Genomic DNA, 18,795 nt, shown 5'->3' with positions numbered 1-18,795 from the left:
GACATTCAAGATCAATAATAGAGCTTTGGCTAGGTTTGCTGAGGAACTTGCTGGCAATGTGCTGTGCTGCTCATTGGAAATATCTGGGAATGCTACCAAAACCCCTTTGCTCCATGGGAATTGCCTTTACTGGTCTGGAAATGGCTGCAGAATGTCCTGCACAAGTAGTTTACTTCCTTCTCCTAACACAAATGACTGCCTTTGGCAGGAGGGAATCATAATGTTCCTGCAGGATTCTGGAATCCCAGGTAGTTCTGCCCAGTGTTGGTAAAAAAGGTTTCTTCTCAGTCTTGGTGTTTTGCCTGCCTCAAGAAGGAAACAGTGCCTTTTTTTGTCCCAGACAGCATGCAGGAGTCTCCTCAGTGAAACTGGTTTCTTCAGAATCTTGTCCTGCAAGTGCCAACCTCTAACCAGAACAGCCCCTGGAAGGCCAATGTTTGGCCACTTCTTCAGCTTTCTGGACACCAGAACAGACACTAAATCTGGGGCTGAGCTGTGGAGGGTTGTAGACCTCTGTAAGCTGCACTGTGCTCCCAGCTGAAGTCAATGGGAGATGGACTTGGCTGCTGAGCTCCTGGCTCTCACCAGGGCCTGGGCTCACCCGTGCAAGCTAGCACACTCCAGGGCAGCATGGGCAGACTGCACAAAGGGTGCCTTCTTCCATCCTACACAACCTTCCAATGCTATCCCAGCAGGTTTTACAGCCCCACACATGCTGTACACACATGCAGCTTCATGTTACAAAGCCACTACTCTGGCATGCTGCAACATGGGTTATAAATTACTTCCGACATCTTGAACTGGTCAAAATCACATAAAAAGAAGCATTTTCCATTGGACCACATGGGATGAGATAAGTCACAAGGACGAGAGCTGTGCAGCATGGATCAGTCTCTGCTTACCCACTCAGCCTCAGCACTGAGGATTAACTCCTGGCTCTCTTCTATTTAGCAGTGTAGCCACAGGGTCTAAGTAACCTTCTTCAGTCCTATCACAGCTAGAGTTGTAATAACATAATCCTATTATTCTAAATATAGCCCAAGCTCCAGGGATCACTGTGAAATTCAGCCATCTTCCATAGGTATACTTCCAGACCATCTGAAGGAAAAGATGGCTGGGTTCAGCCTTCCTGAAGAATAATTTCAGGTTGGTTTAGATCCATATCCTGCATCAACAAATACAGTCTAGGCCAAAGTGCACATTTATAGAGGTGTGGTCCTCATTTCTTCCATTACCTTTTATATTTGAGGAGATTGCAGGTTGCTTTCTTTTACTTTTTTCTCTCCAAAGTACAGTGTGGCATGCATATGGCTGGGGTACTGCATTTGGAATTACTAAAATGATAAAATTAATGTATTAGTCTTTTCAAGAGTTCTTTATATGAAATAATAAATGAAACATCATAGATTCAATAGTATTCTCTTTATATGTTAGCAGTTAGAGTGAAGTTAATTCATAAAAGTAAGGGCAGAAGGACTTGGCCAAACACCTATTTACCTTAAGAAAGAGCTAAAATATAGATTAATGCTGCTTGAAGAAGATGTCAGATTGATATCATGAAATGTCCATAACCAATAGGAAAAATCTCAGTTACTCAGTTAAATGGATGCCATCTGTGTATTTTGGCATTTGGTAACATAAACAGCTTTTGATACATTTGGATTCAGAAGCAAAACTCGATCTGATGAACCTTCCAGAAATCATAAAAGACTATGAATTCACAGTTTTCAGCAACTCATATTTCATACTTGTAACTCAAAATTTGTTCCATGACTTTATGACGGGAACAAGAAGTAAGACTATCTTTGCAGCAGCCAGAAAATGTCTTTGTCATTGACAAGGATTAGGGAAAGAAACAGGAGAAGGTGGCTACAAGAGGCTCATTGCCAGAATGCAGCGCAACAGGCAGCTCTGACATGGATCCAGCCTGCTTTGGGCTGGCCTGGGTCTGGGTCCTCTCTGCTGCTTGGGACTGGAAAGCAGCACTGGGGCATAAAAAACCATTTCTTTCAACACAGTTGTTTGCATTTGAAACCTAAGCTTCTACTGACTTGATTCAACCATGAATCAAATATATATTGGTATTTCTGATCTATGTTATGGGAACACTAGTTTAATTTATATGCCAGCTTAAAACTCTGTGCTTACCTCACTGAAGTAGGTTAAATTGATTTTTCTAAAGTCTTTTATAGCTTCTTTTGCCAAATAGAGACATGGAAAAACTTTCTTGAGGCATATTTGTTTAGGAAAAAATAATGGTGGTGTATAATTTTTGGAAGGCAGATTCTATTGGAAGATGATACTCTTCACAACTTTAGTTAATGTAAAATCATAGAATCATAGAAATGCTATCCCAAACATTGCTGGATTGCAATTGTTTTTCAGAGGAAGGCTGGTGATTATTTATACAAATCTAGCAGCAATAGTTTTACCCTTGGCAGACAGCCAAGGAAATGCCACCAGTGTTTGAATTTACCCATAGCCTGCCTTAACCCAATGGGATCTAGAATGCTGAAGTTAATAAAGCTACTCAAAAAAAAAAAAAAAAAAAAAAAAAAAAGGGGGATTTGAAATAAAGATAAGTCAGGAATCTGAATTTCCTTGCTCTTCAGCTGTCTGCTTTTCAGTAGCACTGTAACTTTCCTCAAATGAACAGAGATAACCCAAGAACTGGTAGTGCCTACCACTTACCATCATCTTGGGCTGTCTGAATCAGGGAGCACTTCTTTCCTTCAGAGTGGTAGGAGTTTGGTGGTAGTGGACAGTGACAGCCTCTGCCATAACCAAGCATGACCTGCAGAGCAGTGGAAGCCAGATTGCCAGTAGTGAAAGCAGAAGTGTCTGTCTCAGGCACCTAGACATGGGTGAGATGTATTACATTCACAGGTGCTTTTTGTAAACCACAAAATAGTTGATTTTTTTCAACGCACCAGACAAAACATTTTAAAAATATACAATGTTGATTTTCAGTGTTTTCAGAGTAAAAAATAAATTACTAGCTCCACAGAGGAAATTAGGCACTGGAGTGCTCTGTTTTCCACTGAATGGCTAACATAAAATGCGTTAACATTCATTGTAGATGAGCTGGGGTCCAGGTTGCTTTTATACCATAGAACCGCCAAGGAAGAAACTGGCTTCAGCTCCTGAGAAATGAGTGCAAGTTGTAGCATCATGAATGACTCATCCAAAGAGCCCACAATGAAAGCCTGATTTATGGCAACTCAGTGTTTACAGCAGAAATCATCTTCATGCTTGGCAGATATGTTGGAAAGCCCTAGGCAATATGGGTAATCTGTCCAAAATCTGTAATTATCAGATATTTTAGTAAGTAAATTATAAAAAGGATTTTGCAAGATATTTTGTGATGGTACTGGCTGCCCTAAAACTTCTTAAAATTCCATGTTGTGTATCTGTGCTGAGTAAGCCACATAGTAATTTACAAACTTAGCAGTGAAGTTGTAAATATAAATAGTGACATAGTAGCTGTGCTTTACTTTATATATGATAATAAAACACTAATTTTGGGGAAAACTGTCCTTCAAAGCAGGTTGTGCCTTGCTCCTGGACACTTTGTATTGGTCTGGGGTTTTTTCCATTGAATTTGCTGAGAAGACAGCTGGACACTGCAAAGGCAAAAGGCCAGACATCGTAATTTCACTTCTGCCAGTTGAAAGGATTTTATGGGGACATTGAAAATATGAAATGCTTTGTTGAATAGCTGGCAGTAATGTCTTTTTTTTTAGGAGTTTAGAGAGAGTGTGGCAGTTCCTTTTCATTGTTTGTGGAGAACTTTAGTCAAAGAAGGACTTCATAAACAACCACCTTACATGGGATTTAGTATGTGCAACACTATTTAAAATGCTAATTTAAATGTAAGGTAGATCCCTACACACTCAAAAGGGTTGTTTGCCTTCTTATCTTCTGGTTTACAAAGACAATCTTTGTCAAAATATACATAGAACATATTTTAAAAGAGCAGCTGAGCTGGGTTGTTCTTCATCTAAAAATTAAAGGGCCCCACCATCATCATCATAAATGATTCATTACCTTTGAGGTTTGGCAGGCTTTTAAGGTCACCTCTCTTTAAATTTGAAAATGCTTGCTCACATTCAAGTCTTCCTGCCAGGAGGACTCAATTCATTAACTTGCACTTATATGGATGGCTATTTTACTATTACTTTAACCGAACTTTTATGCTGGCTGCCTGCTGTGTCCTGAGTGCTGTGAGCATTTCAGAAAGTAGGTACATGCTGTGAAGGCAGGCCTCTCTGTAAATAATGTTCCAATTAATAAGACAATTATACAGCATTGCAGTACTTTATTGGTGTTCTCTGTTACTGCAGTGTTGGTCAGAGCACAATAGTGAAGAGACCATCAACATTTTCTTGTAAGCCCTTCTGTCCAGAAGCTTAGACTTAGAAATTCATACCACTCTGGAAATTCAATGTAGCCAAGAAGCAGAAAAGCATGGATTTTACAGTGTTCTGATATAAAACAGTTTATAGGTTATATGAGTAAAATTTAAATGAGAAGGGGGCATTTGGTTTAGTGGTTTTTTTTACATGAAATGCTTTCTACTTTATGGGCTGTAAGAATAAAAGCAGACTGGAAATGTATCTTCAGTTGCATTTTAAAATGTTTACTATGACTCTCCAAAGGCATTTTAAACTGAAATTTTACAGGTCATTAGTCTGTTATATAAGTGGGTCCTGGAACAAATGTAGATTCACATATCTAAGGTCCAGGCACAACCTCTAAAGACCTGGGTAGAATTTAGTTGCCCAGCACAAAAGATCCTGCATTCCCCTGCTGAGCTGTCGGTGTTCCTCTGGGCGATGGCTGTGGTCTACAACTACTCTGCTCTTTTCATTTAAAGTTTCAAAAATACATCAGATTTATTTCTGATCAGAGAAAACATTTCTTTCTAAACCATTTGGTATCTGTGTCATTTCTCAGCCCAAAAGAGATGTAAGAAGTAGCATCTCTTTTCCCCTCTGGGCCCCAACACTGTAAGGGAGCCTCAGACTTTGCCCTCCCAAGTAACCATACCTAAAAATGCGATTTCTGTATTATTTTAAAATGTGTGAGAAGGAGATGTTGCCATTTTCCCATATAACACCTTTCTCATCAAAGAGTTAGAGAAGCAATGGTAAAAGGAGTATGTTCAGAAATAAATGGGGAAAAGAAAGCAGAAAAGGCAGAACTTACAGCCCTGTGGCAAAAACATGCAGAGTAGGTGACAGTCTTGGCTCTCAGTGTCAAATACAGATGCAACCTTCCATTCACCTATAAATGAATAGATTGGTATAGACACATATATAATTAGGGAAAATGTTATGAGAATCCTATGCAGTGCATTTCAGATGTGATGAACACTAAAAATATCACTTTAAGTAACATAGTATCATTTTTCCATTCCTCCATTGCAGTTCATTCAGCCATTATGAACACTTGAATTCCGTAAGATGTAGAGTTCTTCTTTTGTATATTTGCGGAAAGTCCAGTGCATTGGAGGTCTAATACTCTGTTTGGATCCTTCAGGTCTGTCATAATATTTAATAAGTATCAGGTTTGACCATCTTGTGCACATATGTGCATTTTTCAGATTATCAGGAAATTATGCTCCTTTTCTGTCCTTATCAGCTCTCAAAGTTTTACTGCAGATTATTTACTGTGGCTTAGATTTCACAGTATTAAATTTAGAACACACACTTCAGAGGTTTTTCTAATCTATTTGATTTAAAATCCACTGCAGAAATACCTATTCTCAGCACCATTTATCTGACAGGTTGAAGCTGTCCTTTAAGCTGACCATCAGCCAAACCACATGAATTTGTACTATTGTTGCCAAAGGATGAGAAAAAAAATTAGTTGTTTGTGTCCCTGTGATCACTTTTCAGGAGCCCTCCAAGGTCAGCTACTAAAACTCCCTCCAAATTCCTTTGACCTAAGTTCATGTGCCAGTGGTGAGGGGATCCACACCTAAGCTGTTAGCTTGTCACCAGTTGTAGCCCAAAATGGTTTCATCAGTTGGTAAAGTCACTGGTGTTTCAAGATCAAATGAAATAGTTTAATATCTGTTTTATATTGTGGTGCCCAACACTACTCACAGTACTCAAGGTGAGGCTGCACCACTGCTGAGTAGGTATAAATAAAAGTTTCTTTTAGGCTTTCTGGAGGTGCAGATGTTCCCTTTGTTGGGTGCCCAAGAAAGCAAAGACAGTGCATTGGTTTCTGTAGCCTGACCCAAAGGAAAGACAATTGCAGAGAGGAGAAAGAGGCAGCATGATGCAGCAGCAGACACAAATAGACCTTGGTAAAGTGATCTTTCTCTGTGGAAACATTCCTTCTTCTAATGTATTGCCTCTTACTGCTGTTGCTGCAAATGTAGGGAATGAAAGCTTCTGGAGGAAGCCAGGTTTCCCTGTGGGAAAGCGTGGAGGCAGCCGTTGTGGGACACTTTCCATGTGTGTGTGGCTGTGGGGAAGAGGGTGACGAGGAGCAGGGTGTACCCATGTGCCAGGATATCCTGCAGGTCTGTGTGAGAGATGAATGTTCTTGCTCTAGAATTTAAGTGAAAAATGTTGTGACAGCTAAAGAAGGTTGGGCAAGGAGGCATGAGTGAGCCAGCTTCCACCACTGACCCCTTTTCCACCAGGAGCCAGTGGAGAGCTGTGACACCAAAATCTCTGCTGTCCTGCAGACAGGGCACTAATGACTAATGGGGTTTATCCATGGCAGCCAGGGCTCAGATGCTGCAGTGGGTGCCAACCATCACATCATGCAGCAATTTTACAGAGGGGTGTCATGCATAGACTCCAGTGCCTGTTATGGAGTTGGATGTGGCTGGAAGTGATGAGCAGAATGGCTATTTTTGTGCTGCCACTGTTACACAGCTGAACAGCTGGTTCTGTGCTCTGACAGCCTCCAAGCGAAGTCCAGCACGGCTTGTGGTAGAGGAGTAAACAATGAAATCTGCGTGAGAGGTTGTAATGCCCAGATCAGAACATCAAGGTCCTTTAATTTCTTTTGGTAATTTATAAGAGAAGCAATAGAAGCGGAAGAAACAGTAGGAAAAGCAAGAGTTATATATCTACTTTATAAAAATATATGTCTGTATTTTAAATATCTTACTGTTAGGTTTCTCTTTTTTTTTTTTTTTTTTGAGTTTGTCTGGGACATAACTTTTTCATTTCAGTGTTGTAGTATTTTTCTGGAAGTACTTACTATAAAATCCATAAGTTCTTACAAGTTTTCTAAGGGAAATCCCAGTCTTCTGATTAATTTTGTGGAGAGAGCCTGTTATAGTTGGTCTTGTGTATGATTACTCTGCAGACTTTCCTTTGCTGTACAAGCCAAGGACTTTGCCAAGAAATCAGGCCAAAGTGATTACAACAAAGTTATTTATAACAACCAGAAAAATTAAGGCTTATCAAGTGACAACATTATCTTGTAGTAATAGACAAACTCTTCTTTTGTTTGAAAAAGCTATTTTGTATATAAAAAAATTCAGGCTAACAACTAAAGCATAACAGCTGATATATGGAAGATGATTTGGTTTCCAAGGTTTACCACATTTATTGCTGCTCTGAAAGCCCAGACTGGCCTTTTACATGCCTAACCAGTGGCCCAATATGTAAGATTCTTGCAAGCCTCATTATATTTCCAGCAGCTCCATTTCAGGCTGTTGAAAACCTTTAGTAATGAACCACAATAAATGGTTAAAAGGAAAACATACTGTTCAAACAAATCTCCATTAAACTGTCATCTTTATCTTTATGCTTCTTTGCTTCTTTTATTGCTATTAAGGGTATTTGTGTGGGGTTGTTTTTTTTTTTTTGGTTTTTTTTTTTTTTTTTTTTTTTTGTGTGTGTGTGTGTGTGTGTGTCTCCATTAGGAAGAGGTAGCAAGTGACTCCCTAAACAGAGTTTTTCATGGTTTGAAGTGTACACAAATTGAGCAAGCACTGTACACACAACATGGACACAACACATAGCAGTGCTCCTTTTTTTTTGTAATTAAGCAATGTGGAGTCTTAATGCAAATTCAGCTACAGCACCTCACATACATATGTTATGATAACATATAATAACTTGGGTCTGCTTCCTGCTCACAAGCAAATAACCTTGGCCATATACACTGCAAAGATTCTGGTCCATGCATTAATAACGTATAAATGTCAAGGTGGAAGGGTAGTAAGTTCATTAGATTGAGATACAAATAATGAATGGCATCATAATTAAACTTTTCTTATTGAAACCATAAATTAAAACGAAATGACAAAAAATTCTGAGCAGGCCATCAGAGGAGTATTTATTTAAAGGCCAGGGGAAGAGCCCTTCCTGGGGCACCAGCTTTCCTGGGGTTCCCATTTCTTCGTCCCCACAGGGCAAGGAGGGAAGCAGTAGGCAACCCCCTGGAAAAAGTCAGCCAGGGCCCACAGGAGGAATGCTCGGGGTTGGTGTGGGGGCATGAGAGGAGAAGTGGCAGAGTTTGGCTGGTGAGAGAGGGAGGAGACCCAACCCTACTCCCAGGTGTTCATCCAAGGGCAAGTGGTGACATAGTCACTGGGGGCAGCAAAGTAATGAAACAGAATTTTCCCCATAGAGCAGCACATAAAGGTGACTGAGCACTGAAGATATTTGCCCAGGAAAGTGGGGGAGCTTTGGAGATTTCCTGAATTAGACCAGTGCTCATTATTGCTGTTCTCTGACAAACTGGGTGACACCGGCAGCTCCCCGGGCCTTCACTGTGCGCTGTCACGGAGCCATGCCAGCTCAGAGATGTTCTGCCCCGGAATGGACACATTGTTTAAAAATCCTTTTTAACATTTCCCAGGGACGTGCTGTGCCCTGCAGCAGCACATCCCTGGGAAATGCTCCCAGCCGGCCTTCCCGCCCGTGCCTCTGCTGGGCCTGCTGAGTGGGAAGCCCGACGGTGAAGGTCAGAATATCCTTTAAACTGCACAGCATCCACCAAACCTTTACCTCCTGCCAAGTCCCTTGCTCCTGACTGCAGGGGGAACAAATGTGCGCCCTTGGCCGTGCAGCTCTCGTTATGGTACTTAATCACATGCGGAGCATCGGATGCAACAAGCTTTTCTTCCCACCGTCTGCTTTTTTGGTAGCTCTTTTGCAATTCTCTTCCCAGCCTTAGCACTCATTTCAGTCCTTGTCTCACTTTGGGAAATCTTTAGTGTGGCACTAACTCCACCTTTTCGCTTTCCTGTCTGGAACATTAGACCTAAGTTTTTAACAGATAAATTATTTGTGTCATACTTGTAACTCCAAGTGCAGTGTCTAATTGTTTCTTTGAACAAAACCAAAAACCTAGGTTGCACCAGGACAGTTTTCCACCACAAGGCCCTGGTGAAAAAATTTTTTGTACTTTCCATCTAGGCTTGGTAAATGAGGTTGACAATTAAAACCAGATGAGAATATCATTTTGGTAAACACTTTTTTTACCTTGAAAATACTGCAGTATCAGCAGACCACTGAAAAGTATTTTAAACCATGACACATAAAGTTCTCACAGTGTAAGAAAGGTATTAAACCCTAATATTGGGAATGTCAGTTGCCACTGAAGAGTACGGTCAACTATTCAATAAGTGATTTTAAAGCAATGACTGAAAATACCCAGTTGTCAGAATTGAAAGGTCATCTACTCACTCCTTTAAAGACAGCAAATAACCAAAGAGTTAATTCCCTTCTAGCTGCACCTCTGTAATAATTTCTCAATTTTTGTAACATTTTATTGATTTTCATTGACAATGCCAGTCTTTTTACCTGTTGAAAGGCAGCCCATTTCTGTTTAATCAGAAATGTTACTTGATCCTTAAACAAGGGAAATATTGGGGAAAATTGCGTTTTCTGACAAAAATATACACATAGATTTTATACATATATTTATTTTCTAAACAATTATTTAGGCAAAGTCAGGGGGGAAACATACTGAAATTTGACCATAATATAGCCAAGAAGAAGCCATTTAATATTTTGGTGCATATATATTTTTTAAAAAAAAAACATTTTACTTCATAGTGATGAACCTTAAAAAAAATTTTTTTTTCAACACCATATATATTTTTCTTTGTGTAGCCCTAAGGCTGCAGTGCATATGTGCATGAGGCTCACTGTATAACTTATTTTTCCTTCAGCTGTCACACTCTCAGCAAGGTATGGAGCCAACTTTGGTAGATGACAGCAGGTAAGGCAAGGCTGACTGCAAACGTAAGAAAAAGTTCTTGCATTCATATCACTGGAAGCACAAACAGTTGCAAAGAGAGAGGAAAAAGCCCTTTCCAGCAATTATTTTACTGTCTATATGTATTGCTGTGGGAGTTCTCGTTTTGAGCTTCTAGCAATGAATTTTATTGTGGGAGCTATTATTGTTAGTTTTGGGTAATATTTTTTAGAGAAAGCAGTTAACATGGCAAAAATGCTGGGTTTGTTTTTCTCCATGCCAAAACCACTTTTCTCAGTTTTTTTTATCTGACATTAGAATGAGGCTGCAGTGGGTAGCTATGGTCATAAGCATTGCAGACACATTTCTGCCACCCCCTGAGTGGGTGGCCAGCAAACTGCAGTGCTCACTTGGGAAATGGGGCGAAAGGGTTTAACTTCTGGTATGGTCACTAAGGTTTTAAACCTGAATGTCCTGCTTCTCACGAGCACAATGTACCCTCCAGGTTATAAGAAACAGAGGATGAAGTGGGGGAAACACCCTGAAACCCTCTTGTTGATGGCACAAGACCTTGAGTAACTGAGCCCAGCAGCTGAGGATAAGCTTCACTGACACTTGGTGTGAGCTGCTGTGGAGTGGAAAATTACTGTAAGTGGGAGATGGCACAGCCCAGCTGTTTTCATTAGACTTCACTGCTATGTCCTAAAAGAGAGACACAAAGCTCAGGAATATTGCCCTTCAGCATGGTAAATATGCGTGTAGCTACTGTATGGCATCCATAGAGGCATAACAGTCCTGCATAATAGCTCAATTTCAAGAGATATAAAGAAGGAAAACCTTGCATAATGTTTCATAATCACATATTTCATTCAAAATATGTCTATAAAGCCCAATTTTCCTGTCCTACCAAACTTCTGCCCACAGTAAGGACAAGCATGAGGCCAGCATATGTCTCCCACGTCTTTTGTTTGCCTGACAGGCATGTGGCTGTGCAATGAGCTGATAATCAAAGGCTTTACATCAGAACAGCCATAATTTTTCTGATCCCTTCATAAAACATATAAGCCTTACAGAAATAATTCAAGTTTGAGTCTATGCTTCCAAAGGACATTTGTGGGTGTTTTGCTTTTTTTTTTTTTTTTTTTTTTTTTAAGGATGAAAACATTACCACCTAGTGGCAAGGCTTCAGAACATTGCAAACAATGTGAAATCTTGGATCAAAAATAGGTATCCTTGAGTTTCTGTGCTTGACGGAAAAAGAACAAGATGAAAAATAATTAGGAATTCAAACAGGCAGCAGAAAACTGGGTGTAGATATGTCAGCATAGGGGTAAATTTCTGAAATTCTCAAGTTGAATCCTGTGGCTTGACAGGTACAACTGGTTGTAAAATTTCATCCCACCTGAACTGGACAAACACAGCACATCCTGCAATTAACAAATAAATGTGAGATGAACCCTACAATTAGGAAGCTGACCACATGTTGTGCTTTTGCACATGGACTATTCAGACCAGGAAAATTAGGCTACAGGTGATATAAAGAAGAGCTGGTACTGATGAGAGGAGTTCCAAAAGTGAAGTAGCAATCTCAGAAAGAAGGTGTGAGTCTGGAAAAACAGCAGCATGTATCTGGCCTGAAGGCATAACCCAGCAGTGGGGAAGATGGAGGACACCATGGATAGCTTGCAGCCCATAATGCCTGAGACTGCTAACGGAGAGCAGCACACAGCACGAGCCAGCCTGACTTCCTGCTTGGCCATCCTCGCTCAGCGCCTCGCCCCTGCTGAGATGGATGGTGACACTTGGTGACCCAGTGCTGGGGTCAGCCAGGGAGTGGGTGGCTCGGAAAGTAGAGTAAATCTTTGTTTCTTAAATAAACCCCAGCTCATCCAGGGCCCCTGCAGATCGTTGCTCACCATGCCTCACCCATAAGAGCACCCTATTTCCAAATGATCCTTTTCAGCTAACTACTAGTCCCAATTACTATGTATGGTTGAATTAATGAGGTTTCCCTTTATATTATCTAAACCTTTTGTTTAATTAGACTTATACACTTGCCAAAAATTTTACTTTTTTTTGACACACTACCATGGTTTTGCAGAATCTATGATTAAGGTGGATGTAACTCACTGAAAGTAGGTGTACATTGACTTCCTCTGGAAAAATTCAAGAACAGCCAAGCTGCCGTACAACCCTGACAGGGTTATTAATAGCACTGCTAATTTGATAAATCTAGCATTTTTCAAAAATTCTTCTATAAACAAGCATTTAGTACTTGACTGATATCTCTGTTGAAGTGGGATTCAGAAGGAATGCAATCTGTGGCAGATGTGTATTTGTGAAATATCTCGCCTTCAGCATCTTTCTCAAATGATGTCCCACTTGTGCAATTCTTCAATTCTGCTTTTCTCTTGAAATTGTATACCCATAGAAGACATTAATGATAAAGAAAATTGGTGGCTCCTTTTGGAAACACCTTCTGGTCCTAGCAGTGAAACTCTTAGGATCCAGACACAAATGGAAGCCTTTATGTAATTATTTTATCAAAACAATGGAGTTTTCTGTCAGGAAAATTGTCTTATGTGAAAAACACTTTGAAAGGCCACTATTTGAGACAGTAACTGATTTTTATAGAGACCACCAGCCAGATCTTTAAAGGAAATGGGAAATTACAGTCATTTCTTCACATTGTTGGAAAATGAAGTTTACTGTGATCTATTCTTCCAATGGACTGGTCTCAAAGGGACTCTGAATATGTTATTAAAACATAAGTGTGGTGTACTAACACTATGGATTGTAAGAAATTGTCTGCAGCCTTTTGAAAACTCCAGCTCTCAGTGTTTGGGGGACAGCTGTGATGAAGTGGTTGCACAGCTGCTAGAGAGCTGCTGAGCAGCAAGGAAAGCAGGCTTTGCCTGCATGGCTTGGGCTGGCAGCCTTCCACTGTCAGGCACTGTCACAGAATTTGTTCTTCACACATAAGCTGGATGGCCAGGAAATTCTCCTTTAGCCCCTCAGTACCCAAATTTACTATTAGGTTTCCACAGATTAATGTATCAAAATGGTAACTTGTTGACCAGATTGACATAATCTATCAGGCTCCCAAAACACATTTCAAAGATTGAGCTAAAACAAACCAATGATACAAAAAAAACCCCACCTGTACCAAAACCACACCAGAAATACACCTTTCTTTAGGTGTAGGTAAAATATCTTGTTTAGGATGGAGAAGGCTCTGAGCATATTTTATTGCAGCCTTTGAATACTTACAGAGGGCTTATAGGAAGGCTGTAGGGGGGCTTTTTACAAGGGTATGCAGTGATAAGACAAGGGGCAATGGCTTTAAACCAAAGGAGGGTTGTTTAGATTAGATATATGGAATAAATTCTTTATTGTGAGGGTGGTGAGTCACTGGAACAGGCTGCCCAGAGAAGCTGTGGATGTCCCATCCCTCAAGTATTCAAGGCCAGGCTCTGAGCAACTTGGTCTGGTTAAAAGCGTCCCTGCCCACAGCAGGGGCAGGGGTGGAACTAGCTGATCTCTGAGAGCCCTTTGCAATCGAAGCCCATTCTATGAGTCTATAAAAGTTATAATTTTCTATGTAGGCATTTTCTTATCTTAAAATAAAGTTTTCACTCGGTAGCAATTATGATCAGCACTCTTTCCTCACACCCATACACACGTCTCAGGATACAGCATTTCAGTAGAGAAACCAAGAGGTTGCCCAGGGAAGCTGTGGATGCTCCATCCCTGGAAACATTCAAGGACAGTTTGAATGGGGCTTTAAGTGACCGGATCTAGTTGAAGATGTCCCTGCTCATTGCAGACGGTCGGACTAGATGACCTTTAAAGGTCCCTTCCACTCCGAACTGCCCCGTGTATCTAAATGTTAGGCAAGAGTGACATCTACTGTCCATCAGCACCAGCAGCCCAGAGAGGAGGCAGCGCGGTCACACTGGCCAAAATCCTCACTGAGAGGGACATAAAGGACGCCGGTGGAATGAGTCTTAGCTCATTTCCGCCCACAGATTTTCAGATTGAATTCTCCGTTGAAATTAATGGGAAACAGTATTTTAGTTCGTATTATTCAATCACCCAGACTTATGGTTGTTGAACAAAAATGGAATTTGGAGTTGTAATTCCCAAGGTTAGGGCACACATGACCAAAGCAGTATCACTAGAACTCAAAACTGACTGATCAAGAAGATGGCACCTCTGAATAATTGTAACCAGACAAGTGGCAGTGATGCTATGGGCACTGACAGAGCCGACGAAGCCACTACCAGAGAGCCAAATCCTCCTTCATTTTGAAGGGGAATCTGCAGGGAATGAGAATCTGGGTTATGAAATCAAACTCAAATCAAATACAGTGAAGCATTTTGATACTGACAACAGATAAAACCTAATCTGTGAATAGATCCCAAAGCCTCCCCATATGGACATGTGTGTGCCCTTTGCCCTGTCCAATGCTGAAATACCACAGTGCAGACCTGAAAAAAAAAAAAAATCCAATTAAATCTGACAATTTGCTTATCAGAAATAAGATTTAACAGTAGAAATATCTTTCAGACCCCAAGTCATGTCAAATGAGAAATTTCAGGATGCAATTTTCTATCTAAATACAGGCTACTTTCTGCATGTGAATGCTTAGCGTAACCAAGGACACAGACATGCACACAGCCATACATATCCAGATATTAGGCATTAAGAAAGAATATAAAGGACTGCATAATACTAAGAACTAATAAAATAGAAAAATAAAGCTTTTGCACCCGAAAATTTTGATTTTTCAGCCTCATGAGAAATAGTGAGTGAACAGACCAGCCTAGTGGGAAAACAAAACTCTAGCTGTGGAAAGGATTGGATGCAACACAGGGCAGCTTTGCTATAAGGTCTGTCTTTCCTGAAGCAGTATGACACTTAGATACTTCTCATTCTTGAAATGATGCCTTAGTCTTACCCTTGACTTTTACAGCTTGCAGACTTCATAGGATCAAAAGATCCTGGAATCAAGCAGGTTGGCAGGGGCATCAGGAGGCCTCCAGTGCAATTGCCTGCTCCAAACAGGGTTGGCATTAATTTTAGACCAGGTTTCTCAGGACTGTGCCCAGCTGGGATTTGTAAATCTCCAGGGATGGCACCTGCACAACCTCTGTGGGTGGACTGTTCTACCTCCTGGATGTCTTGAGGGAGAAAAGATTTCTCTTACCGTGACCTCCAAATGCTTCCAAGAAAATTTGAGCAGATAGCATTTTTGGTTTTTGGTGACAAGAAGGCAGTGATACAGGCAGTAAGGGAAGACACAGGTATTTTGAAACACCATTGGGCCTGTGGGCCAGCTGAGCATGCAAGGTGAAGCCTACACAGACACCAAGGATATGCAGACACTGGCAGACTGGCTCAAATACTGCTTGGGACTAAGAAATATTTCACAAGAGGTGAATATTATGCCTAGATCTGTACCCTCACCTACTCTTCTACTGAACATACTCAGTATTGGATGAGGATGTCATATGCAAGACTTTTATTCTTGTCTTCCAGTGAAAGGAAAAAAAGGACAAAGGTGGTCCATGGAAACCTTAGCTTTTTGCCAGAGCTAGTCTGAGCTAATCCCACAGCATGAGATATTAAAGAAAGAAAAATAAAGCACACCAAAGACTAACATTTCCTATCTTGTTGTACAAGGCCTCACAAGTATTTTTGGCATTCTTCTATGATTTTGTTGTTTCACTCTAACAAACATTTAGAAAACATGTAGGAAGATAAATTGGGAACAAACTTACGTCTTTGGAATATAGACATCTGACTTGCAGAGCTGCCATGCACAGGAAGGGTGTGGATCCATCCAGCATGCACCCATCTACCCTGTCCTGCAGTCACAGTGATACTCCCACGGGGGCAAAGATGCTACACCAAGAGAAAGAAATAGAGGTGTTGGCCACCTCATTTTATCAGTCTGAGTTTCCCACCGAGTGCAGGAAGGAAGTGTTCGGCGCAGGAAGGGGAATGAATAGCCGGAAGAACACATGGTGTAGGTGCCTCAGCGGGGAAAACTGCTAAGCTGCCAATGCTCACAGGACATCTCTAGCCTGGGAATTTTCTGCAGAATCAAAGGAAAAGGAAAGCTTTTGCCAAAGGAAAGACTGTGGGTGTGAATGAAAATACATTCATGTGTTTTGTGCATGTTTTAAATCACCTTGATGACAGCTGGTAAATGCATTTCAATGATAGGCCCTTAAAATCTCTCAACTGCAAGTATAAAACCTCTTTGTTGGGAAAAGAGAGGAGCAACATAGCAGGAATGATGCCTATGGCTAATGAAGTCAGATGATATTTATTGAGGGAATCAAGGGCAATTAGTATCTGACCACCACTGATGCCCATAATAATTTTGAAAACCTCATATTGGTCAATGTGAAATCTGAAAATCTGACAGATAACATCTTTGAAGTCTTCAGTTATAAGGGACCCAAAACAATGACGGAGTAATTTCAAAGTCATTCTTTGCACAACGTGAAAATTGTTCAAAACTGTTTATAGGGAGATTACACAATGGATCACATGGGATTTGTGTAAAATACATGCTAAGGAACATCTAAATTTCAGCAAAGAATTGGAAATAAATTATTTAAGAAAACCTCTTTCCAAGGACAAAAAAGCAACCAGGTTGTGCTGGGAATGGCAGCAGGAGGATCCCATTTATTTTTTGACAGAAGGAGGAAACCTCTAACAACTGAATCACCTTAAGGTATTTATATTTTGGCAGCAAGCTGCAGACTACATAGCCCAGCACAGTCACACCTGAAAAGCAGGAGAGACACTCTGACCAGGCCTATGCCATAGAGGCATTCCTTGCCTAATCTGTGTGACAGCAGATGCTTTGCTGCATAACTTCACTGTTCTGTATGATGAAAGTGGGCAGAACAATACAATCTTTATTCTGTTATTGCTGATGCAGCATCAGCAAGAGTTTTTTGTGATTCTTAGACCCTAATAATTGCAATTTTTCTTTCTGTTTTCTGCTTTCTTTCCTGCTCTGGTTGATGGTTTCCTATCCCAGTACATCTCTTTATATTCCCATCTTTCCACCAGTAAGAAGTGGAGGGGAAGATTTTATCAATTTTTAGATTTTTCAAGGGAACAAGGATACAAGGATCTCTCCTCCCATCTCTCCCCCATGGCAGGGCAGAGGATGCCCAGTGTCATCACCTGGTGCTCCAGTCACAGTAAGGAGGGATACCTTTGTGATCAGTGAATGAAGAGGTAGAGAAGCAGGAAAGATTCACTGATTGCTGCAAGAGAATGTTATGGCTTGGAAGGGTGGAGTGTGCAGAACAGCCCACCCTTGACACCCTCAGCAGAACCCTGAGGCAGCTTGGGCAGAGCTGACTGGTGCCTGCACAGTGTGGGTGCCTGGGGTGTCTGTGAGTCTGGTACTGCAGGCAGAGACCTTGCTCCAGCCAGAGATGCAGAAGCCCATCATGGAGGCTGCAGGACCTAAAATTCCACCTCACAAAGCCAGTGGAGGGATGAAGACTAGGCAGAGAAGCCCAGATGCTATCTCAGAATGCCGAAGAGACAAAACAATCAGGAAGAAGTGTGAAAGGGGATTGGATTATTACATTTAAATATTTCCACAAACACAAAAAAACCCAATTGCTAAATGGGCTTCTCTCTCCTTATAGCAGAGATACATATGAAGAACTTGAAAGGCTGGAAGTACAAACTAGAGAGTCATACTAAAGTCTAAATGTGATTTGAATTGTGGGCATGATTTGCCATTAGAACAAACTATCAAAAGAATAAGAGGACTTTCTCTCTCTCCTCTAATCAAAATTGTCCTTCTAGTAGTAACTAATAAAAAACCCCATGCTTAATACAAGTTATGGGAATTCAGAGCTAAAATCCTAAGGCCTTGAGTGTACATGGTGTTGGGGATACAATCTTTTAGGTTGTTTTCTAGAGCCTTTAAAGCCTATGAATCTGTCCTGCAAAGTTGTCCAACAATATAATCTCATGTTTCTCTGTGACTGGACTAATGTTTATGCAAAAGACATTCAGTGCTGTTTCAAAAATTCCAAAGGTTAAGTAACATATTACTACAAGCAGTTGTTTCAGTAGCTACCCTCCCTACAAAGAATTACTTGTTCTTCACTGCCACTCTGGACTGGCATATCTTAAGCTATGCTGATGCCAGGAATCTCTTCCAATGAATGGGATCATGGCCAGCATCTGCTTCTGTTTACATATGCCCTCAAATAAACTAATCAGAGAGAATCTCTAAAGCCTCAATGTCTTGCAATGCATGTCACAACATCTCCCAGTATGCCATTTATTACTGAAGCTCTTTTCCAGCTATTCACAACTTTTCAAAATCTTTCTCTAAACTATAAACACCAAATCTGAGATTAAGAATTCAAGTAATGTTACCACTCTAATATAATTTGAATTGTAATGCCAGAACAATATCCAGTCTTATTCCAAAATACCATACCAGAACATAAAATTCTTAGAAAATGAATTGAAAAAAAAATTAAAAACTCTCTATCTCTTATATATTACCAAGAACTCATAAATAGAATGCAGAAAATCCTTCATTCAGGTGTATAAGGA

This window comes from Lonchura striata, chromosome 2 (genome assembly GCF_046129695.1).
Source record: "Lonchura striata isolate bLonStr1 chromosome 2, bLonStr1.mat, whole genome shotgun sequence".
NCBI lineage: Eukaryota > Metazoa > Chordata > Aves > Passeriformes > Estrildidae > Lonchura > Lonchura striata.
The sequence above is the reverse complement of the archived record's forward strand: the minus strand, read 5'-3'. Positions refer to the sequence as shown.